Source organism: Panicum hallii, chromosome 6, assembly GCF_002211085.1.
Source record: "Panicum hallii strain FIL2 chromosome 6, PHallii_v3.1, whole genome shotgun sequence".
Lineage (NCBI taxonomy): Eukaryota > Viridiplantae > Streptophyta > Magnoliopsida > Poales > Poaceae > Panicum > Panicum hallii.
In genome coordinates this window covers 27,957,787-27,981,805 of record NC_038047.1, presented here as the reverse complement: position 1 = coordinate 27,981,805, position 24,019 = coordinate 27,957,787, and positions in this window count along the sequence as shown.

Sequence of the window (24,019 nt, the reverse complement as noted above, 5' to 3'; positions counted from 1 at the left end):
TTTCATAATTTTTCATGAACTAGAACTATTGTTCTTGGATTTACTTTGAATCTAAGCTTAAATTCATTACTGAAGCTACACTAGGGTTCTGACTCTCAAACTTTTATCTTGGATTATACATACCGAAACAATGCTAAGGTAAAATTTTCAGCCATAAACATGAAGAGATCATCTGGAATTAAATCATGAAACTTCTATTAACATAAAGCAAAGTTATTTAAACATCTTAGCTAGAGGGCTGTTCTGAGCTTCTAAATTTTACACAACTCTTCTCATGGCACATACATTTCATGTTTAAAATTTGAGCCTCAGCACTGCTATGGATCAAAAGATCTAATTAAAATACCCATTATCTACTAATTTAATCACAGCACAAAAATACACATATTCATCTCATGATCATAATACAAAAGTTGTAGTATTTAACACAAGGATTCAAATCCAACTGGTTTGACATTTTTCTGAATTTTGTAAAATTTACTACGTATTTTTGAAGTTCACAGCTTTGAATTGGGGGGGCTCTGGAATCTTGCAGGAAGGCCCTTGGAACTTTTCAAATCAAAGCGAATAGGTCCCTGGCTCATCGGGGAAGAAGGGCAGGGACATCGCCTGCCAAATTCCGGCGACGGGGGCGGCGGGGGGTGGAAAAGGAGTGGTCAGCGAGCATCAGGAGCTCAAGGCGCACCTTCTGGGGTTCTTGGGAAGGGGAGGGGATGACCAGAGGTGGGGTCCCCACGGCGGACCGAAGCGGCGGCGGAGAGGAGCTCGACGGCGAGGGTATTCTGGTGAGAGTCCGGGGGCAGGGATGGGCTGGAGAGCTTGAGGGGGCGACGGGGAAGCTCTCCAAGGGGTCGTAGTGGGCAATGGGGGGGCGGATGGCGGCGGCACACGGCGAACAGGGGGTCGTCGGAGTGGAGGAAGGGGGCGGCAGTGGTGTTCGGGGCTCGGGTGTGCGTGGCAAGGGAAAAAGAAGGGAAATAGGAGGGGCATGAGCCGAAGAAGCCCACGGCAACTAAGAAGGAGTGAGGGGAGGGAGGAGGCGCCGGCATTTGCCACGGCAGCGGTGCGGTGGCGTTCAGTGGGAGCTCGGGCAGGAGGGGAGAATGGCGTGGCAAGCGCTGGGAGGCTAGAAGAGGGAAAGCTAGGGCGGCGCTCGAGCTAGGGGCGACGCGTGGAGGTGAAAGGCAGCAGGAGGTGGTGAGGGGCGGCCGGAAACGGTGGGCGGTGGCGCTGCAGCAGAGGAGCAGAGAAGCAGAGCAGGGGCACCAGAGGAAGAAGAGAGAGGGGGGGGGTCCGAGGGGCTCGTTTGCAAAAATAGAAAAATCCAGGAACCTCACTATAAACTGAAATTTCCCACTGATCCAAAACCCTAATGACAAAATGATCAAAATAGAAGTTGTAGAATTTTTCAAACCCTACAACATTGCTTTAGGGTTCAAGTTCAAAAACCCAAAGTACAAAGCTTTATTTTTTGAACATTGAACTAAAATCAAACTTACTAAAGTTTTGTCCTTATTAAGGTAAATTTTATGTAGTTTTGGACACAATTGCAAGTTTTCATGCAATGTCATGATGACTTGCATTCTTACACTTTGACCACTAGTAAACTTGGGAAGATACTTTTGTACTTCAAATAATTTGCATAAAAGTACTTGTATTTTTGTAAAATTACATAAATACCCTTATTTTCATAACTTTACTCAAATTTCACACCATTCAAAACATACAAAACATTCTTCCTATTGGCTTGCTATATTTAACACCTAGGGTGTCACAACCTTCCCCCCTAAAAGGAATCTCGTACCAAGATTACAAGAATGATATAACGAGATGATAGATACCTAAGAAATCTTGAGGAAGTCTGGGAAATTCTTCGGAAGATAGTCTTTAGTTTCCTAGGTAGCTTCTTCTTCAGTGTGATGATTCCACTGGATATTAAACATCCTGATTGTCGCTCTTCTGGTACTTCTTTCCTTGGTATCTAAGATTCTAATTGGATGCTCCTTATAAGAAAGATCGGGTTCGATGTCGATGGTTTGTATATCAATGATTTCAGTAGGAATACTGATACACTTCTTCAGCTGAGATACATGGAAGACATCATGAATGGCTGCTAGCTAAAGAGGAAGTTGAAGTCGATAGGTTACGGGTCCACAAATTTCAAGGATTTCAAAAGGACCAACGTAGCGAGGAGCGAGTTTGCCTTTGATACCAAATCGTTGAACACCTCGAGTAGGAGATACTCGCAGGTATACAAAATCACCTACTTCAAACTGTATTGGTTTCCTCCTTTTCTCTGCATAGCTCTTTTGTCTTGATTGAGCTGCTTTTAAATTGTTCCGAATGATCTTTACCTTTTCTTCTGCCTCGGTGACAAGATCAGGCCCAAAGACTTCGCGTTCACCAGTCTGAGACCAATTTAAAGGAGTTCTGCATTGATGACCATATAATGCTTCAAAAGGAGCCATTTTGAGACCCGACTGATAAATGTTATTATAGGAGAATTCTGCTAGAGCTAAGCATTTGTTCCAATGTTTGTCGTATTGGATTACACAGGCTCAAAGCATATCTTCTAGGATTTGATTTATCCTCTATGTTTGCCCATCTGTCTGCGGATGATATGCGGAGCTTCGGATTAATTTGGTTCCAAGAGTTTGTTGAAGTTGTTCCTAGAAACGAGCAACAAACTGTGCTCCACGATCAGAGATGATCATTTTAGGTATCCCATGGAGAAGCACGATCTGGTCTAGATATATTTAAGCATACTTCTTAGTATGGTAGGTGGTATGTACTGGAAGAAAATGAGCGGTCTTGATTAATCTATCCACAATTACCCAAATGGAATCATACCTCTGGGAAGTGTTGGGTAAACCTACGATAAAATCTATACTGATATCTTCCCATTTCCAAGAAGGAATAGGTAGAGGCTGCAGCGTACCAGAAATCCTTAAGTGACTTGCCTTAACTCTTTAGCAAATATGACATTCAGAGACGTACTTCGCTATTTCTCTTCTCATACGGGTCCACCAGAAATTCCGTTTCAAATCCTGGTACATATTGATACTACCAGGGTGCATAGCAAACTTAGACAAATGTGCTTCATCCATTATCTGCTTACGAAGCTGAGGGTTTTTGGGTACAACCATACATCCATTAAACCGTAGAATTCCCTTAGGATCCTCTTGGATACATTTATACTTTTCTTCTCCTTGGGCTAATTGTTGCTTGATAATTTTGACTCCCTTATCATCTGGTGGTTCAACTGCTATATGATTCAGACTGTCATGAGGAATGATCTCTAGATTAAGCTTTCTCATTTCCCAGCAGAGAGTGTTGTTGAAAACTTCTACTGATAAGCAATGACAATGTGATTTGCGGCTAAGTGCATCCGCAACCACATTGGCTTTGCCCGGATGGTAGTGTACTTCAAGATCATAATCCTTTATAAGCTCTAGCCAACATCTTTGCCTCATATTCAAATCCGCTTGCGTAAAGATGTACTTTAGACTCTTATGATCCGTGTAAATGTTGCACTTGGTACCCATAAGATGATGTCTCCAAAGTTTAAGGGCATGTATAACGGCTGCAAGCTCAAGATCATGAGTAGGATAGTTCTGCTCATGTGCTCGAAGTGCTCTAGAGGCATATGCAATCATGCGGTTATCCTGCATAAGTACACATCCAAGTCCAATGCCGTAACACCCTAATGTAAAATTTTGAGATTTATATGAATTTATTTTGGCTCCAGTAATTTTCTAAGGATTTATCTTGCCTAGCTTGCATTTGATTTAATTAAATTCCACAAGGAATTAAAATTTATTTTTAGGCTCAACATGTTTGTGCATTCATGCTGGTGCATAAGTTTTATTTGAGTGAGTGCATAGGAGTTTGAATCCAAATTTGATTTGAATTCAAATAGATTTGAGTTGGTTTGAAAAGAAAAAGGGAAGGAAATAGGAAAACAACCCTAAATCCCAGCCCAGCCCGGCCTGCTCCTCCCTTCCCCCTCGGGCCAGCTTCTTTCCCCGCGGCCCATTCTCCCTTCCTTCTCCCACACGCGGCCCAGCTGGTAACGGCCCGCGCTCTCCCCCCTCACTTCCTCTGACACCCCGACCCCACCTGTCGACGCCCGGCCTTCTTCTTTCCTTTCTTCCTCCTCGCTCCATCGGCCGCGCAACGTCCGGCCCGCGATCCTCGACGGCCTTCCCCGAGATCACCAGCCTTCCCCTTTAAACGCACCCGCAAACCCCCTGAGCCCTTATCCCCTACCCGTGGCCGCCTTGCTCCGCCGCACCGAGCTCTCTGCTCCACCATGGACCGGCCACCCCACTGCACCCCAGCCCCGGCCAAGGCCCGCAACAGCTTCGCCTCACCGCCAGGAAGCTCCCCAAGCTGGCCACTCACGACCCCAACCCGTGTAGCGCCGGAATTTCACCCGAGCACCGCCGCCGGTGAGTTGCTCCACACCCTCGATTCTTCACCGCCGGTAGCTCCCCGACCTTCTTGACCCCCGTAGCATCTCCATAGGAACACCACGAGTAGACCCGTGGTGATCAGAAGCCCAGAGACGCCCTGCATCGGATCCCTCTGCGAGCTCCACGCCGACCCGCCGCTCGGACCTCGCCGCCGGCCACCCTGCGCTGCCTCTCCGGCCAATCCGAGACCTCCGTGAGCCTCAGCACGTCCCCCTGGTCCTTTTGCGCTAGATGTCATAGACCTTTAGCCCGTCCCTAGGCTGGAACGCCGCACACTGACGAGCGCCGCCGCACAGAACCGCCCCGGCCGCTGCGCGCGCTTGCCCAGAGCACCCCGAGGCCCGCCAATGCCCTAGGTCGATCACGCATGGCGTGGTGAACCCCCCTGGCCCAAACCCCGGTCGATTTGACCCCCGAAGCATTGATTTTGATGAACTCCGGCGAGCCCCGAGCCGCGCTACCGTGGAGTTAGGTCGCTGGCGTTTTCTGCCGCTACCCGCACTCCCCGACCCATCCTGAACCACCAGATCCAAGATCAGCGCGTGATGTTAGATCCCGCGTAGCGCTTTGCCCAGGGCCGCCAGATCAGAAGCCAACGCCCGAGATTAGATCTAGGTTAAGATGGGGTCCAGATCGTTAGATCAAGATCCGACGGCCGAGATCCTTAGATACCGGTTCGCGAGTTAGATCGGGTTCGAGCCGTTAGATCTAGATCCAGAGGCCCAAATTAGAAGATACCGCTTCAGCCATGTAGTTTTGTTTAAGAGCCCCTGAGTTTCCTTGAAATCAACCCGCAGTCCACGTTAGATCAAAAATAATTCCAGTTGAGCTCCTATTTTTGCACCGAAGCCCCTGAGCTTTCTAGATTTTGGGTCCGCCGTCCAGCCCTATAGTTTTTGCATGTTAGACCCTACGTCTATAGTTTAATTGTGTATAAGTCCCTAGTTTCCGCGCAAAACCCCTGGAACTTCCTATTTTCTCACAGTTAAGTCCCTGGATCTTGTCTTAGCCCTAGTTTACGCGTCTTAGCTCAATTTTGAGTGGTTTTCACGCCCACGCAATCATTGTAACGCGTAGAATAGCTTTAGCTTAGTTTTGTGTGCTATTTTATTGTATTGTTGTACTATTCCTTATCTTTTGCCCTTATTTGCATGTATGTGCCTGTGTGGACCTTGCTTGGACGTTACGATCGTGAGTAGACGTTGAGCCACCGGAGGAGTACCAGGAGCCACCTTCTTCAGACGCGTTTGAGCAGCAGCCAGGAGAGCTTGAGGAAGGCAAGTATAACATGAACATCCTATCACTTTTAAATACAATTTTATACTACATTTTAATACTGTATGCCTATAAGGATTTCCTAGCCACTTTTATCCTTTGTATATAAATACCTTGGGTTGCATTTTGGTTAGTTGTGCTAGGTGCTGCGCTCTCACACTTTATGGTCCTTTTTAGTTAAATTTGATTAATGGTATATGTAACTTGATTCTGAGAGTGGCCCTCTGTAATGTGTGATTGGGCGGCTCACGTCTTGTTAAAAGATGTTTTTATAGAAACTTGGTTTAGGGGGCCAGCACGGTGCTTAGTGCTTGGTTGGCTAATATCCATAAGAACCGGTTCATAGAGCGACAACCTGGGACAACAACGCAACCACAGGACTGGAATGGGACGGTCTTGACTTACTAATTAGGGTATTTTGGTTTGGGAGTAACTTACCTGCGGGGCAAGAGGGGTGGTAAGCTTCAATGGTCCCTGCTCCTCCGGCTTGGTCTGTGATGTATGCTTGTACCACCATGACATGGGCCCCATCGTCACCGAACCAGAAACCTTAGCGGTTACACCTTACTAACGTGATCCTTTGTAACGGTCTCGTGGTGTGTTTTCTAGTCATCTCACCTAAGGAAGTGTGATGAACAACTAGCGTAGCTCACGACTTGTGGGTAAAGTTGTGCAACCTCTCGAGAGTGTAAAACTGGTATACTAGCCGTGCTCACGGTTATGAGCGGCCCAGATCCTCCGTCTGATTAGTGGGGTTTATCCTTGGTGGTTTGGCTTGGTTTTTAGTAGACTCTTGATTAATTTTGATTAATTATTCTATAACTTGGATTATGGTAATTCATCCACTTGTAGAAAATAACTTTAATAAAATTTGCCAAGATTAAAAGCTAATGCAGTTGAGTCAGCTGACCGTAGAGCCTCATCATTCGTGCTATACTTGTTGAGTACAAGTTGTGTACTCACACTTGCTTTCTCCACTCTTCTGTTCTCTTTGGGATATCTTCAACTGCTGCTCAGTACCAGGCGACATGGAGGATTACCTCAGTGGACTCGATGATTTCTAGGCATTTCTCTCCCAGCCGACGTCCCTGTGGCGCCCTGTTCTTCATGTATTCATTTTACGCTTCTGCATTTTTTGAACCGATTCTTGATTCGGTTGTAATAAAGATATTCATTTACAATTTATACACTTTTATTTCATGATATGTGTTGTGATATCTTGGTAATTCTGTTGTATATATGCGTGACTTGATCCTGGCGCATATATGATTGCTCGGTTTATGTCCTTGTAAATCGGATGTGATAGAATTGGTATCAGAGCCATGTCGACTGTATGACGAAGCCTAGATAGAAATGGTCGAGTCTAAGGACTTCTTTTCTCTTGCCTTACTTCCGCAAAACTCAAAAATTCATTTCTGCTTCTATTCCTTGAGTTCTAAACTTCGATTTGCTAGTTCTCTCCCTTGTCCTTTCCGAGAATTAGTCTGGTCCCTTTCGTAGACGTTGGCCTACAATTTTCTGTATGTCCTCATAAGCCTAGGATGCCTTGCAAAAGAAAAATATGCTAGAGCGCCTGTTTGTTTTAGTCGAGTGGAGTGATAAACTCGGCTAAAGTGTGGATATTGAGTGTTTGTGATTGTGCAAAATGTTTAATTTGGATTTTTGGTGGATTGCATAATTTAGAAGTTAAACTTGCTCATGCAAATCGACTTTAACGCAGACTTGAATTAAGTAATAAAACTGAGATAGACCGTTGGGGGAAAGACCGTACACTCTTTACTCTCTAGTTTATCCTATCAGAGTTTTCTTTCCAGAATTGTACAATATAGGTCTCTTATAAACTTCGTTATGCTGCAAACAGATGGTGAACACCAGGAGCGCCGGCACCGGTTCTGGCTAGCAGGGGCAGAACAACCAGAGTACCGGCCAGCTGATGCCGATGCTGATGCCTCCACCCCTGACTCCGGAGCAGTTCTTCCAGCTCCAGATGCAGATGATGGCCACTCTGAACAACACTATTCAGACTCAGCAGCAGATCCACACTCAGCCGCCACCTCCTCCACCGCAGCAGCCCCACGACAGGCGTGCGGACTTTGAGAGGTCACCCTCCGATGTTCTCCCATGCGACTGATCCAATCCAGGTAGACGACTGGCTTCGTTTGGTGGAGCGCCAGTTGGATGTCGCTCAGTGCAACGACCGGGAGCGAGTTCTGTACGCAGCAGGGCAGCTGCGAGGCTCCGCTCTCAACTGGTGGGAGTCCTACCCAGCTCGGGACCGCGACGCCCTCACTTGGGTCCAGTTTCGGGAGTGCTTCAGGAACCACCACATCCCCGCTGGAGTGATGAAGATGAAGCACAAGGAGTTTCTTGCGCTTAAGCAGGTAAATTAGAGTAAAAAAAATCTTCCCGCAATTCCTTTTTGAGCTCAAGCCCACCCTTGTTTGCCCCCGTGATATAGGAAATGCTGAGTAATTTCCATCTGCTTTTAACGGTACTTATCATTTCAGGGAGCTATGACGGTGACAGAGTATCCTGACCATTTCCTTCAGCTCGCTCGCTACGCCCCTGGTGAGGTCGCCAATGATGGCGATAAGTAGGAGCGCTTCAGGGAGGGGCTGGACGATCACATTGAGTACGCGCACCTGAACCTCCGCTTCAACAACTTCAACCATCTGGTTGACTCTGCCCTCAACACCGAGCGCAAGCGCCGGGAGATTGAGGACAAGAAGAGGAAGATGACTTCTGCTGCATCTGGCAGCAACACTCGGCCTCGGTACCAGCACCCGCAGCAGTAGAGGTCACTTCAGCTGTACCAGTCGCGACAGCAGCAGTACACACCTCGTCCCCAGCAGCTGCAGCAGGTGGGACAGGGCCAGAGGTTCCCAGCACCTCCGGCACGCCCAGCTCCACCGGCTCCACCGGCTCCACGGGCATGCTATCACTGTGGCGATCCGGGACACTATGCCAATGCTTGTCCCCGGAAGGCGCAGTCTGGACAGCAGGGGCGCCCAGCTCAGCCCAAGGCGCCATCACAGGGCAGGGTGAACCACGTGACGGCCGAGTCGGCGGCCGAGGCTCCCAACATGGTTATTGGTACGTTAATGGTTAATACCCACCCTGCTATAGTGCTTTTCGATACTGGTGCTACGCATTCCTTCATTACCCAGTCTTTTGTCGAGCATCATAGTATCCGTACTAGCACATTAAAGAGGTGCATGTTAGTATCTTCACCGGGAGGGCAGTTGAGGTCTCATATTTTCTGCCCCAGAGTCAGTGTTGCCATAAGGGGGGTAGAGTTCAGTGCAAATCTAATGGTGCTAGACACCAAGGGTATCGATGTGATTTTGGGAATGGAGACCCTTGTTAGATGGGGTGTCAGGATTGATTGTGCTCAAAGGACTGTCCACTTGTCAGCACCGGATGGACAGGAAGTCACAGTCAGTGCTTCGGAGCCCTCTAGATTTCTTTGTCAGAAGGAGGCTAGACCCACGGATGGTATTCGCGTGGTGTCTGAATTCCCGGATGTTTTCCCAGATGATTTTCTAGGTATGCCACCTGATCGCGACATTGAGTTTTCTATTGATCTCTTGCCTGGCACAGCTCCTATTGCTAAACGGTCCTATCGTATGGCACCCGTTGAGCATGAGGAAGTTAAGAAGGCCATCGACGAGTTGCTAGCCAAGGGCCATATCCGTCGCAGCTTCTCTCCTTGGGCTTTTCCTGTATTGCTTGTAGAGAAGAAGGATGGTGCGAAAAGAATGTGCGTCGATTATCGGGATCTAAATGCAGTCACCATCAAGTACAAGCATCCATTGCCCCGTATTGAGGATCTCTTCGATCAGCTTCAGGGTGCTTGTGTATTCTCGAAGATTGATCTGCGTTTGGGTTATCATCAGCTGAGGATTCATCCCGAGGATATCCCGAAGACGGCATTCACCTGCAAGTATAGGCTATACAAGTATACGGTCATGTCCTTCGGCTTGACCAATGCTCCGGCTTTCTTCATGCATCTGATGAACAAGGTTTTCATGGATTATCTGGACACCTTTGTGGTGATATTCATTGATGATATCCTGGTATATTCCAAGTCAGAGGCAAAGCATGAGAAGCATTTGAAGCTCGTATTGCAGAGGCTAAGAGAGCACAAGCTGTATGCCAAGCTCAGCAAGTGCGAATTCTGGATTGACGAGGTTCCATTCCTCGGTCATGTCATCTCCAAGGGAGGTATTGCGGTGGACCCCGGCAAGGTGAAGGATGTGCTTGACTGGAAGGTGCCGCATACAGTGAAAGAAATTCGTTCCTTTCTGGGCTTAGCAGGATATTATCGGAGGTTCATTGAGAATTTCTCCAAGATTGCGAAGCCTTTGACTTCCTTGCTAGAGAAGGGTGTGGATTTCTCCTGGACTGATGAGCGTTAGATGGCCTTCGAGGAGTTGAAGAAGAGGTTAACTATGGCGCCAGTCCTTACTCTGCCAGACCAGAGCAAGAGGTTCACAGTGTATTGTGATGCTTCGAGGGATGGTCTTGGTTGCGTCCTGATGCAGGAAGAGCTATGTCAACATGGCCGTGGCTTTTCAGATACCTCAGGAGTTATGCGAGGAATTTGAGCAGTTGAGTCTGGGTTTCTTGCATCACACTTTGAGTGCATCATTCAAGGCAGAACCCACTCTAGAGGCAGAGATCAGGCAGCATCAGAAAGAAGATAAGAAGCTGCAGGAGATCCATGAATTGCTCAAGATCGGCAAAGCACCTCATTTTAGAGAGGATGATCAGGGTACCCTGTGGTACAAGGGCCGGATATGTGTGCCCGATGTGAAGGATCTCAGGAAGCTGATTTTGAGTGAGGCTCATGATATAGCATATTCCATTCATCCGGGTAGCACGAAGATGTATTATGACCTCAAGGAACGATTCTGGTGGTATGGGATGAAGCATTCCATTGCAGAGTACGTGGCTATCTGCGACACTTGTCAGCATGTCAAGGCAGAGCATCAGAGGCCAGCAGGTCTATTGCAGCCGTTGAAGATTCCAGAGTGGAAATGTGAGGAGATCACTATGGACTTATTGTTGGATTGCCTCGTACTCAGAAAGGGTATAACTTTATATGGGTAGTAGTGGATCGGTTGACGAAGATTGCCCACTTCATCCCGGTGAACACTACTTACTCCGGTGCTAGACTCGCAGAGTTGTACATCTCCAGGATCGTCTGTCTGCATGGTGTTCCGAAGAAGATCATATCTGACCGAGGATCTCAGTTCACCTCACGGTTCTGGGAGCAGTTGCATGATTCGTTGGATACGAAGCTACGCTTCAGTACCGCCTATCATCCTCAGACAGATGGGCAGATAGAGAGAACCAACCAGGTGTTGGAGGACATGCTTAGAGCCTGCGCTATTCAGTATGGTACCAGCTGGGATAAATGCCTGCCGTTTGCGGAGTTCTCATACAACAACAGCTATCAGGCCAGCCTGAAGAAATCTCTTTTCGAGGCTCTATACTGGCGGAAGTGCAGAACTCCACTGTATTGGGATCAGATTGGCGAGAGGTAGGTGTTCGGTCTAGATATTATTGAGGATGCAGAACAGCTGGTACAGCAGGTACGAGAGAACCTGAGGGTCGCTCAGACTCGTCAGAAGAGCTATGCGGATATGTGTCGTCGGGATCTGACCTTTGCGGTGGATGATCATGTGTATCTGAAGGTCTCGCTGATGAGAGGAATCCGCAGGTTTAATGTTAAGGGGAAGTTAGCCCCTAGATACACTGGTCCGTTCAAGGTGTTGGAACGGAAGGGTGAGGTAGCATACCGTTTAGAGTTACCTCCCAATCTCTTAGGAGTGCATGATGTCTTCCATGTATCTCAGCTGAAGAAGTGCTTGAGAGTGCCGGAAGAGCAAGCACCATTGGAAGGGTTGGAAGTGCAAGAGGATCTGACCTACACTGAGCATCCGGTGAAGATTCTGGAGACGTTTGAGAGAGTTACCAGGAACAAGCAGATCAAGATGTGCCGTGTTCAGTGGAGTCATCACATAGAGGATGAGGCTACTTGGGAGCGAGAAGATGAGCTGAGGAAGACCTATCCAGATCTCTTTGCTAGCTAGCCTATCTGAATCCCGGGATGAGATTCCTGTAAGGGGGGTAGGTTTGTAACACCCTAATGTAAAATTTCGAGATTTATATGAATTTAATTTGGCTCCAGTAATTTTCTAAGGATTTATCTTGCCTAGCTTGCATTTGATTTAATTAAATTCCATAAGGAATTAAAATTTATTTTTAGGCTCAACATGTTTGTGCATTCATGCTGGTGCATAAGTTTTATTTGAGTGAGTGCATAGGAGTTTGAATCCAAATTTGATTTGAATTCAAATAGATTTGAGTTGGTTTCAAAAGAAAAAGGGAAGGAAATAGGAAAACAACCCTAAATCCCAGCCCAGCCTGGCCTGCTCCTCCATTCCCCCTCGGGCCAGCTTCTTTCCCCGCGGCCCATTCTCCCTTCCTTCTCCCACATGCGGCCTAGCTCGCAACGGCCCGCGCTCTCCCCCCTCTCTTCCTCTGACACCCCGACCCCACCTGTCGGTGCCCGGCCTTCTTCTTTCCTTTCTTCCTCCTCGCTCCACCGGCCGCACAACATCCAGCCCGCGATCCTCGCCAGCCTTCCCCGAGATCACCGGCCTTCCCCTTTAAACGCACCCGCAAACCCCCTGCGTCCTTATCCCCTACTCGTGGCCGCCGCCCCAAACCCTAAGCCTCTGGCCGCCTTGCTCCGCCGCACCGACCTCCCTGCTCCACCGTGGACCGGCCACCCTGCTGCACCCCAGCCCCGGCCAAGGCCCGCATCAGTTTCGCCTCACTGCCAGGAAGCTCCCCAAGCTCGCCACTCACGACCCTGACCCGTGTAGTGCCGGAATTTCACCCGAGGACCGCTGCTGGTGAGTTGCTCCGCACCCTCGATTCCTCACCGCCGGTAGCTCCCCGACCTTCTTGACCCACGTAGCATATCTGCAGGAACACCACGAGTAGACGCGTGATGATCAGAAGCCCGAAGACGCCCTGCATCGGATCCCTCCGCGAACTCCACGCGGACCCGCCGCTCGAACCTCACTGCCGGCCACCCTGCGCTGCCTCTCCGGCCAATCCGAGACCTCCGTGAGCCTCAGCACGTCCCCCTAGTCCTTTTGCGCTAGATGTCGTAGACCTTTAGCCCGTCCCTAGGCCGGAACACCGCACACCGGCGAGCGCCGCCGCACAGAACCGCCCCCGCCGCTACGCGTGCTTGCCTAGAGCAACCCGAGGCCCACCAATGCCCTAGGTCGATCACGCATGGCATGGTGAACCCCCCTGGCCCAAACCTCGGTCAATTTGACCCCCGGAGCATCGATTTCGATGAACTCCGGTGAGCCCCGAGCTGCGCCACAGTGGAGTTAGGTTGCCGGCGTTTTCCGCCGCTACCCGCGCTCCCCGACCCATCCTGAACCGCCAGATCCAAGATCAACGCGTGAGTTTAGATCCCGCGTACCGCTTCACCCAGGGCCGCTAGATCAGAAGCCAACGCCCGAGATTAGATCTAGGTTAAGATGGGGTCCAGATCGTCAGATCAAGATCCGACGGCCGAGATCCTTAGATACCGGTTCGCAAGTTAGATCGGGTCCGAGCAGTTAGATCTAGATCCAACGGCCCAAATTAGAAGATACCGCTTCAGCCGTGCAGTTTTGTTTAGGAGCCCCTGAGTTTCCTTGAAATCAACCCGCAGTCCACGTTACATCAAAAATAATTCCAGTTGAGCCCCTGTTTTTCCACCGAAGCCCCTGAGCTTTCCAGATTTTGGGTCCGCCGTCCAGCCCTGTAGTTTTTGCATGTTAGACCCTGCGTCTATAGTTTAATTGTGTATAAGTCCCTAGTTTCCACGCAGAACCACCTGGAACTTCCTATTTTCTCAAAGTTAAGTCCCTGGATCTTGTCTTAGCCCTAGTTTAGGCATCTTAGCTCCGTTTTGAGTGGTTTTCACACCCACGCGATCATTGTAACGCGTAGAATAGCTTTAGCCTAGTTTTGTGTGCTGTTTTATTATATTGTTATACTGTTCCTTATCTTTTGCCCTTGTTTGCATGTATGTGCCTGTGTGGACCATGCTTGGACGTTACGATCGTGAGTAGACGTTGAGCCACCGGGGAGTACCAGGAGCCACCTTCTTCAAACGCGTTTGAGCAGCAGCCAGGAGAGCTTGAGGAAGGCAAGTATAACATGAACATCCTATCATTTTTAAATATAATTTCATACTGTATTTTAATACTGTATGCCCATAAGGATTTCCTAGCCACTTTTATCCTTTATATATAAATACCTTGGGTTGCATTTTGGTTAGTTGTGCTAGGTGCTGTACTCTCACACTTTATGGTCCTTTTTAATTAAATTTGATTAATGGTATATGTAACTTGATTCTGATAGTGGCCCTCTGTGCTGTGTGCTTGAGCGGCTCACGTCTTGTTAAAAGATGTTTTTATAGAAACTTGGTTTATGGGGCCAGCACGGTGCTTAGTGCTTGGTTGGCCACTCTCGATAAGGACCGATTCATAGAGTGACAACCTAGGACAACCGCGCAACCACAGGACTGGAATGGGACGGTCTTGACTTACTAATTAGGGCATTTTGGTTTGGGAGTAACTTACCTGCGGGGCAAGAGGGGTGGTAAGCTTCAATGGTCCCTGCTCCTCCGGCTTGGTCAGTGCTGTGTGCTTGTACCCCCGTGAGGTGGGCCGCATCATCACCGAACCAGAAACCTTAGCGGTTACACCTTACTAACGTGATCCTTTGTAACGGTCTCGTAGTGTGTTTGCTAGTCATCTCACCTTAGGAAGTGTGATGAACAACTAGCGTAGCTCACGACTTGTGGGTAAAGTTGTGCAACCTCTCGAGAGTGTAAAACCGGTATACTAGCCATGCTCACGGTTATGAGCGGCCCAGATCCTCCGTCTGATTAGTGGGGTTTATTCTTGGTGGTTTGGCTTGGTTTTTAGTAGACTCTTGATTAATTTTGATTAATTATTCTGTAACTTGGGTTATGGTAATTCATCCACTTGCCAAGATTAAAAGCTAATGCAGTTGAGTCAGCTAATCGTAGAGCCTCATCATTCGTGTTATACTTGTTGAGTGCAAGTTGTGTACTCACACTTGCTTTCTCCACTCTTCTGTTCTCTTTGGGATATCTTCGACTGCTGCTCAGTACCAGGCGACGTGGAGGATTACATCAGTGGACTCGATGATTTCTAGGCGTTTGTCTCCCAGCCGACGTCCCTGTGGCGCCCTGTTCTTCATGTATTCATTTTACGCTTCCATATTCCTTGAACCGATTCTTGATTCGGTTGCAATAAAGATATTCATTTACAATTTATACGCTTTTATTTCGTGATATGTGTTGTGATATCTTGGTAATTCTGTTGTATATATGCGTGACTTGATCCTGGCGCATATATAATTGCTCGGTTTATGTCCTTGTAAATCGTGTGTGACAGAATTGGTATCAGAGCCATGTCGACTGTAGGACGAAGCCTAGATAGAAATGGTCGAGTCTAAGGACTTCTTTTCTCTTACCTTGCTTCCGCAAAACTCGAAAATTCATTTCTGCTTCTATTCCTTGAGTTCTAAACTTTGATTTGCTAGTTCTCTCCCTTGGCCTTTCCGAGAATTAGTCTGGTCCCTTTCGTAGATGTTGGCCTACAATTTTCTGTATGTCCTCATAAGCCTAGGATGCCTTGCAAAAAAAAAATACGCTAGAGCGCCTGTTTGTTTTAGTCGAGTGGAGTGATAAACTTGGCTAAAGTGTGGATATCGAGTGTTTGTGATTGTGCAAAATGTTTGATTTGGATTTTTGGTTGATTGCATAGTTTAGAAGTTAAACTTGCTCATGCAAATCAACTTTAACACAAACTTGAATTAAGTAATAAAACTGAGATAGACCGTTGGGAGAAAGACCGTCCACTCTTTACTCTCTACTTTATCCTGTCAGAGTTTTCTTTCCGGAATTGTACAATATCGGTCTCTTATAAACTTCGTTCTGCTGCAAACAGATGGTGAACACCAGGAGCGCCAGCACCGGTTCTGGCCAGCAAGGGCAGAACAACCAGAGTAACGGCCAGTCGATGCCGATGCTGATGCCTCCACCCATGACTCCGGAGCAGTTCTTCCGGCTCCAGATGCAGATGATGGCCACTCTGAACAACACTGTTCAGACTCTGCAGCAGATCAACACTCAGCCGCCACCTCCTCCACCGCAGCAGCCCCGCGACAGGCGTGCGGACTTTCTGAAGGGTCACCCGCCGACATTCTCCCATGCGGCTGATCCACTCCAGGCAGACGATTTCTAGGTGTTTGTCTCCTAGCCGACGTCTCTGTGGCGCCCTGTTCTTCATGTATTCATTTTACGCTTCCGCATTCCTTGAACCGATTCTTGATTCGGTTGTAATAAAGATATTCATTTACAATTTATACGCTTTTATTTCGTGATATGTGTTGTGATATCTTGGTAATTCTGTTGTATATATGCGTGACTTGATCGTTGCGCATATATGATTGCTCGGTTTATGTCCTTGTAAATCGGGTGTAACAGATGCCTGATGCATCACAATAGACGTGAAAAGGTCTGAATGTATTTGGCTGAGCCAAAACTGGAGTAGTGGTAAGATGTGCTCTTAAAGTGTGAAAAGCTTCTTCACATTTCTCATTCCAGGAGAATTTAACTCCTTTCTTTAACAGCTCAGTCATGGGTTTGGCTATCCGGGAGAAATCTGGAATGAAACGACGGTAGTAGCCAGCAAGACTAAGAAAACTGCGGATTTGATGGACTAAAGTAGGGGGCTTCCAATCCATCACTTCTTGTACTTTACTCGGATCAACTGATATACCGTCCTTGGAGATGGTATGACCCAAAAATTTAACGGTATCAAGCCAGAATTCACATTTAGAGAATTTGGCATACAGATGGTGATCTCGCAAACGCTGAAGAACAATGTGAAGATGTCTAGCATGATCTTCAAGATTCTAGAATAGATCAGAATATCATCGATAAAAACCACGATGAATTTATCGAGTTCCGGCATGAAGACAAAGTTCATGAGATACATGAAATATGCCGGTGCATTGGTAAGACCAAAGAACATAACCAGATATTCATAGAGTCCATATCTAGTGGAGAAAGCTGTTTTTGGAATATCACTTGGCCTAATCTTTATCTGATGATACCCAGAGCAAAGGTCAATTTTGGAGAATATCTTGGCTCCAGCTAACTGATCAAATAGGATATCAATGCGGGGAAGAGGGTACTTATTCTTAATAGTAACCGCATTGAGGGGGCGATAATCAACACATAGTCTAAGACTATGATCCTTTTTCTTAACAAACAGAGCAGGGCATCCCCAAGGTGAAGCACTTGGATGAATATAACCCTTATCAAGGAGTTCTTGAAGTTGAAGTTTCAACTCTGCCAGCTCATTGGGTGGCATACGATAGGATCTCTTAGAAATGGGGCTGCGCCAGGGTGTAACTCTATAACAAACTCAACACCTCTATCTGGAGGCATTCCGGGCAATTCATCCGAAAAAATATCTGGGTATTCACATACAACAGGGATGTCCTCTAACTTGATGCCTTCTATAGCGTACATACAAGAGCTGATATATTCTTGCTGTGGAAGATGAAGAATGGTACGTCCATATTCCAGGGAATCTATCTCAACTACTCGAGAAAAGATATCTAGAGATACCCGATGTCTGGTCATCCAATCCATAACTAGGAAATATCCATTCCTTCTAGGTTTAATGAAATTAAGGCTGTTCTTAGAGTGTTACCCAACTAGATTGGTACACCTCTACAAATTTGATTTGATGCAATTCTACCTCCAGGGGTTGTTATCATATAAGTTTCATTAGTGGGATAGAAATCCAAACCTATTTTGGTCCCAAATCTTGTACTGATAAAACTATGGGTTGCACCAGAATCAAAAAGTAATAATAGCAGGGTAATGGTGTAGAGTAAATGTACCCGTCATCACTGGTGCACCTTCCGGAAGTTCTGATAGAGTAGTGAAATTCACTCTTCCTTGACGGACTTGCATAACCTGCCTCTTGCCCTTGTTCCTGGAGTTGGAGTTGGAGGCCTGTCCGAGGAACATTTTTCTTGGTTGTGGGCAGTCTTTAACAAAATGCATCGGACTACCACAGTTGAAACATCGATTGATGTTATTCCCTTGATTAACCTGCGGGGGATTTGGTCTTGGGCCGCATGGCCATTGCTGCTGCAGAGGTTGAGGCACTCGTGGCCTATTGAATCGGGGCTGCTGAGGAGGCCTAGCTACCCACCTGCTTGCTGGAACATTTTTGGGCGGAGCTCGGGAAACTGGGTTCTGGATCAACCGATACCTCGAAGGCTGTAATTTCGAGGGTCCAGGCGATACTTTCTGCCTTTTCTCAGCATGATGGGCTGAAATACAATCTTCTTGGGTAATGGCCATGTTGACCAATTCATTGAAGTTGTCAGCCCTAACCAGATTCAAGCGTTCCTTTAGCTTGGTGTTCAGTCCACGACAGAATCGATCTCTTTTCTTGGTGTCCGTATCAGCATGATAGCCCGCATACTGGCACAGGTGATTAAAAGCCTATGCGTATTGAAGTACAGTGCGGTTTCCTTGGGTAAGTGCTAAAAATTCATTGAGCTTTCGCTCAATGAGTCCTTCCGGGATATGGTGCGCCCTAAAGGCGGCCTTGAATTCTTCCCAGGTGACGACAGGTCCATCCGGTTGCATGGCATAGTAGTTGTCCCACCAAATGCGAGCAGTACCACAAAGCTGTTGGGCTGCGAAGAGAGTCTTGTTTGCTTCGGAGCATGGGACGGAGAGTAATGCAAACTTGGACTCGATGGTACGGAGCCATGCATCTGCATCAAGGGGTTCTTCAGTCTTATGGAAGAGCGGGGGCTGCGTACTAAAGAAATCCTGATAACCAGCCGATGGATGTTCTTCACGTCCACGTTGAGGAGGATGGAACTGATGTTGTTGGGCCTGCACTAGCATGTCCAGGAGTTCGGTCTGACGGGCCATCACTTCCGCTAGATTTGGCGGTGGCGGAGGTGGTTGTTGTGAACCATTAGCCTGGTCTGGTCTGAATCCCTCCGGGGTTCCGCGCGTAGCGCCAACCATCTGAAATATAGAAGTTGTCCATTAGCATTTACCAATACTTGCTTCCATTTTCAGAAACCATACGGTACCAACATAACAGATACTAGAACAGTGCAGGGTAATATTGTGGCAGAACCAACCTGAATTATACCGGCTCAAGTACGCGAGTCCACTTCCGAGGGCTCCAACGTGCTTCAAACGATATAATCCCTTGGCCTGTCGGGGTAACGTCCCGATAAACCACCGATACACAGGATCAAATAAGGTTACCTCACACGAAGGTGAGTCCAGAGATACAGTCACCATTACATTTTACATCACAAGGAAATTACTTTACAAGAGTTTCTAAAAGCAATACGAAGTTCCAAATTTAGAAAAGTTATTACAAGCTGTTAGAGTTATGGTTTTTAGCAGCGGAAAACATACGCGATGATTTACGACACGTTGTCAAGATGAATGTCATGCTAAGCCCGGGCACGACATCACTCGGTATCACTGGAAGAGCATAGGGCCAAAATAAGGGAAGAGTAGGATCTTCAAAGGCTTTACCTGAAAGACATAAAACTAGCAAGGCTGAGTATACTAATACTTAGCAAGGCTTACCCGGGTTTGGGTATACTTTAGCCCGTAACTAGACTCATGAAGGCATTGTAGAGGCTTTGGGTTTATTTTCAGCTGAAAAGCAACAGAGAGTATAACTTACCTTCAAATTTTAGCTTTCAGATTCTAGTTTGATTAGCCATTCTAGGTAAGCACCTATACTAAACAAGCAAGATAGAGATTATCATCCATCAAGATTATTCCATCAACAATTACACTTTTTACTCGATGTGGCAGAAGGAATAAGCAGTCTCAATCCTCGTGAGAGGCGGACGATTCGAATCGAATTTAACCTTGCAAGGTAAACCTAACACACACGCTTGGAATACCAACAGGGCGTTCCGAAGCAACCGTTTCCCTCATATTCCGGGTTATGGATCAGGGCCACCACAAGCGACTGCAGGACCGTACGCACACCAATTGTGCAGGACATACGTCTGTAGCGCGACTACAAAACCCGTATTCCTATCTGCCTTGCAGAACGTACTCCCACACGTCGGTGCGTGTGAACATAAAATAAAAGTCGAGTGGTGGAGACAAGTCCATTTGCCGGGCCACTCGGGTACTAGGCTTACCTCTTACCATATTTCGTGGTATGTGGCTAGTACTTTCAAATGCTTAGCCACCACTACCACATGGATCGACCTTATCAACTTTTAACAAAACAGACAGGGTAAACTTCAGGTCATGATACAGCACATGACCCTGTCCGTCATCCTTATAGTGATTGCAGAAATGTAAACATGCAACTCCTATATCGCGCGAGTGACAGGAAATCACTCGACTTTTACCGACCCTATTTAGCAGAGCATCTAGCCGATATGGACTCAGGTTCAATACATTGGTTCCTAGTATCAATGCATCTAGGGTTTTCATTACAACTCCTAGACGTAATGCATAAGTGTAGATAAATAGACGTAGATTGCAGTGTAAATAAAGTAGTGGGATATGTCCGGGGCTTGCCTTTACTGGTGGGACTGGAGTCAGGGATGTTAGTATTGTTATCTTCCGAACTTTGGTTCGGGGCTTGCGATATCCCTTGGTGACGTTCATTTGGTCTTCAGAAACATCCTCCGTAGACTCCGGGGAGATCTTGTAGGTACCGTTTGTAGAAGTAGTCGTATCTACATGCAATGCAACATTACATTCAAAGTGTGCACATAAAACTATCTTACTTCACAATAAAGTTGCAATCCAACACTCATTTAACATACTACTCACCTAACAACCAAAAAGATCTAAAACTAAACTTAGACAGAGCTTTAGGGGAACAACTAATTAGAATCGGCTGCTCGTTGAAGATTACAACAGAGCCGATTGGAAACCACAGAGGTTTATTCGATTGAAAGGTGCATCGGTTTCCTAATTGATCGATGAAAGCATCGATTACTTTAATAGAGGGATGATTCCTAAAGCAGTTGTGTTTTAATTGAGATGTGCTTAAGTGTTACTCTAGGTAACTAGGTGTGGTTGCATCGACTTGTTTACGTCAGCACAACAATTGAGTGACGTACAGCTGATTGGAGTGTGATTGAGGGTATGTGACTGATAGATATAGATAGCCGATCTCTCAGTCGATAAATCGGCTGATAGAAGTGTGTAGATAAGGATAGGAAGACTAAGGGTTGATCGGCCATAACCGATATAGAAAACAACTAGAATCGGCTTGGGTCAGCCGATAGCAAGAGTCCTAAGATTGTGTGTGCATCTCCGATACATCGACTATGTGCAGCCGCTGTAGGATAGAACAAAAGAGTGGTATCACGGTAGCCGATATTAGAAAGATATCAATCGTATCAGCTAACCAGCCGATGGTAGAAGCATATCAAAAGAAATGCAACGGCTGACAGCTGTTACGCAGAAACATCATAGACTCAAAAGAAACGGATGCTTAGCGGCTGAGCTGATAGCCGATACTGATGTATAGCTGCAAAGAGGTATTGGCTAAGTAGCAGATACACACGGATTAACAAGGGTCTTTATACGAGGAGAACCTTAATGAAACGACAATCAAGACGAGGACAGTGTCTTGAGGGCAGAGATATGAGCACTCGGGTGACAGGATTAACTAACTGTCACATATCTCCATTTAAAACATATATTCTATACTTATTTCTCAGCTATATCACATGCATACAATATAAAGCACAATAAAACGTTCATTCCCTAACATTTAACCTGGATCACAAATTAAATACTCTCAACTCAAAATCACAACATAAAACTGGTAGAGTTTGACTTAGGGTTTCAAACAAAACTGATTTTACATTTTTATGAACTTCCTACGAAAATCTATGAAATGTAGAAGTTCACGGATTTGAAATAAAGAAAGTTCTGGAAAAATTACAGAGAACATCCTAGAACTTTCTAAATCAAAGCAATCAAGTCCCTGGTCGGGGACAACAGAGAACAGGAAATAATGACGATATTCCGGCAAAGGAATCGCCGGCATTAAGAAGATTCAGTAGGTCAGGGCAAACCTTGGGGTAGCCTTGGTTGTGGAGAAGAATAGGCGGAAAGTGAATTTCCACGGTGAACAGGATTGGTGATGAGAAGAACTCGACGGTGACGAAGAGTAGAAGTTGCTGGATGTCGTGGATCATGGGACGAGACGATGGAGCCGAATTGATTCACTAGGCCAACTCCTCCGCGAACCTCAAGGTCCTCCTGCTCTCGGTTGAACTTCCTCTGCTCACGCACGTGTGCCACTGAAACATGGCCGGCACACCCCGTAGCTCTCTGCAGGACTGCCGTGCTTGGTTGCGTCGAGGCTCCTCCGAGCTCGTCACGCCCAACCGCGCCTTCGCTCCGCAACTTCTCCTTCCGACTTGCCGCGCCATAAGCGCTTTCCCTGCCTCCGCGAGGACCGAGGTCTGCTCGCACCTGGGCACCTCTAAACTCTCCACGAGCAGTCTGCAGTGCTGTCGGACTTCAACCGTTGCCCTCGCCTCAACGGCCTCTGACGTTCTCCACGCGCGACTCTACTGCCTCCTGGGCGGGTCCGCCCCGAATCGTCGCGCTGCATAGCTCCCCCTTCTTCCAGCTGCCTAACCTGTGTTCGCCCGGCCTTGCCGCATCACTCCCGCGCTCACACACGCGTGTTCGCGCCACCTGGGCCTACCCTTGCCTCGGCCGAGCCACTCGCGCGCGCGCGCCAACCGCGCCTCCAGCGCCCTCCGCGCGCGTTCCGCTCAACACCTGTCCACACCGCCAACTTCCGTACGCCATCGCGTGCATGCTCGCGCCACCCGCTCGGCGTCGCTCACGTTCCTGCCGCTCCAGCACCTGCACCGACTCTTCAGCACGCGAGCTCCTGCGCCGCCGAAACCAAGCCGCTCGAGCTCCCGTACTCGCTCGACGCCAGTTCGCTTGCGTCGCGCCGCATCAGCTCATGCCGGAGCCGTTCGCACCAACTTAGTTGCGGTCGTCGCTCGTGCGCTCTGCTCCCGCGCACCCGTTCCTCCTGTGCCGCCCAGCTCCTGCTCTCTCTCTCGCGCCGCAACTGTTGCACTCGCCTGGCGCCCATGCTCCTGCACCTGCCAATCCCGAGCGCCAGAACCGAGCCGCTCCCCCGCGCCAGCGTCCGCAGCCACACGCCACCAGCGCCGTCTCCCGCTCGCCCCGCGTCCGCGCGCAATGCCGCGCCGCTCGTTCCCGCTCTGCCGCGGCCCGCGCCTCCGCTCGCCCTTGCCGGGCAGCACACCGCTCGGCCCAGACCGTGCGCTGCCGTTCTCCTGCGCGCTTGCCGCCCCGGCGTCTCCCACATCGCGCGTCCGCCTCGCCCCTGGGCCGAGCCGCCGCCCTGGCTCGGCGCCCGCCGCGCGCGCCCGCCGGCACCCCGCCTGGTCCCGCCAGCCACCGCGCCTGCGCCTGGCCGCTGCCTTGGCCCACCGGCCGAGCCGCCGCTGTGAGCTGCAGCCTCCCGCCTGCTCCCTCGCCAGCGCCCCGCCTAGCGCCGCGCCTCCGCTCCTTCCGCGCGTCGCGCCAGCGCCTGGGCCGCGCTTGCGCCCCGCTCGGGCCCCTGCGCCTGTGCCTGCCGCCGAGCGCTGGCCCACTCCTGCTGCGCCACTCTGATCTGCACCGCGTGGGGGAGGAGATAGAGAGAGAAAGAGAGAATCGGGTGGGGATAGGATGGAACCAGATGATAGTGCTGCCAGTGGAAGAAGATAAGGGCGCCAGGGTTAAAAGAACAGAGGAGAAGGATGAACAGTTTTCCCCAAGGACCTATGCGTAAATACAGAAAACTGCAAGGGCCTGTCTGTAAAACAAAATTTCTCATTGATTTAAAATCCAAATGAAGAAACGCCCAAAACGAAAGTTGGAGAGTTTTTCAAACTCTACAACATTGCTTTAGGGCTCAAGTTCAAAAATTCAAAACTTATATTTTTACACGTGAATCTTTGAACAAAAGTCGGATTTGAATTGCTTTTGTCCTAAAGAATAAAACTTTATAAAATTCAGGACCTAAATGCAAGCATTTATGACACGTCATGATGACGGGATAGAC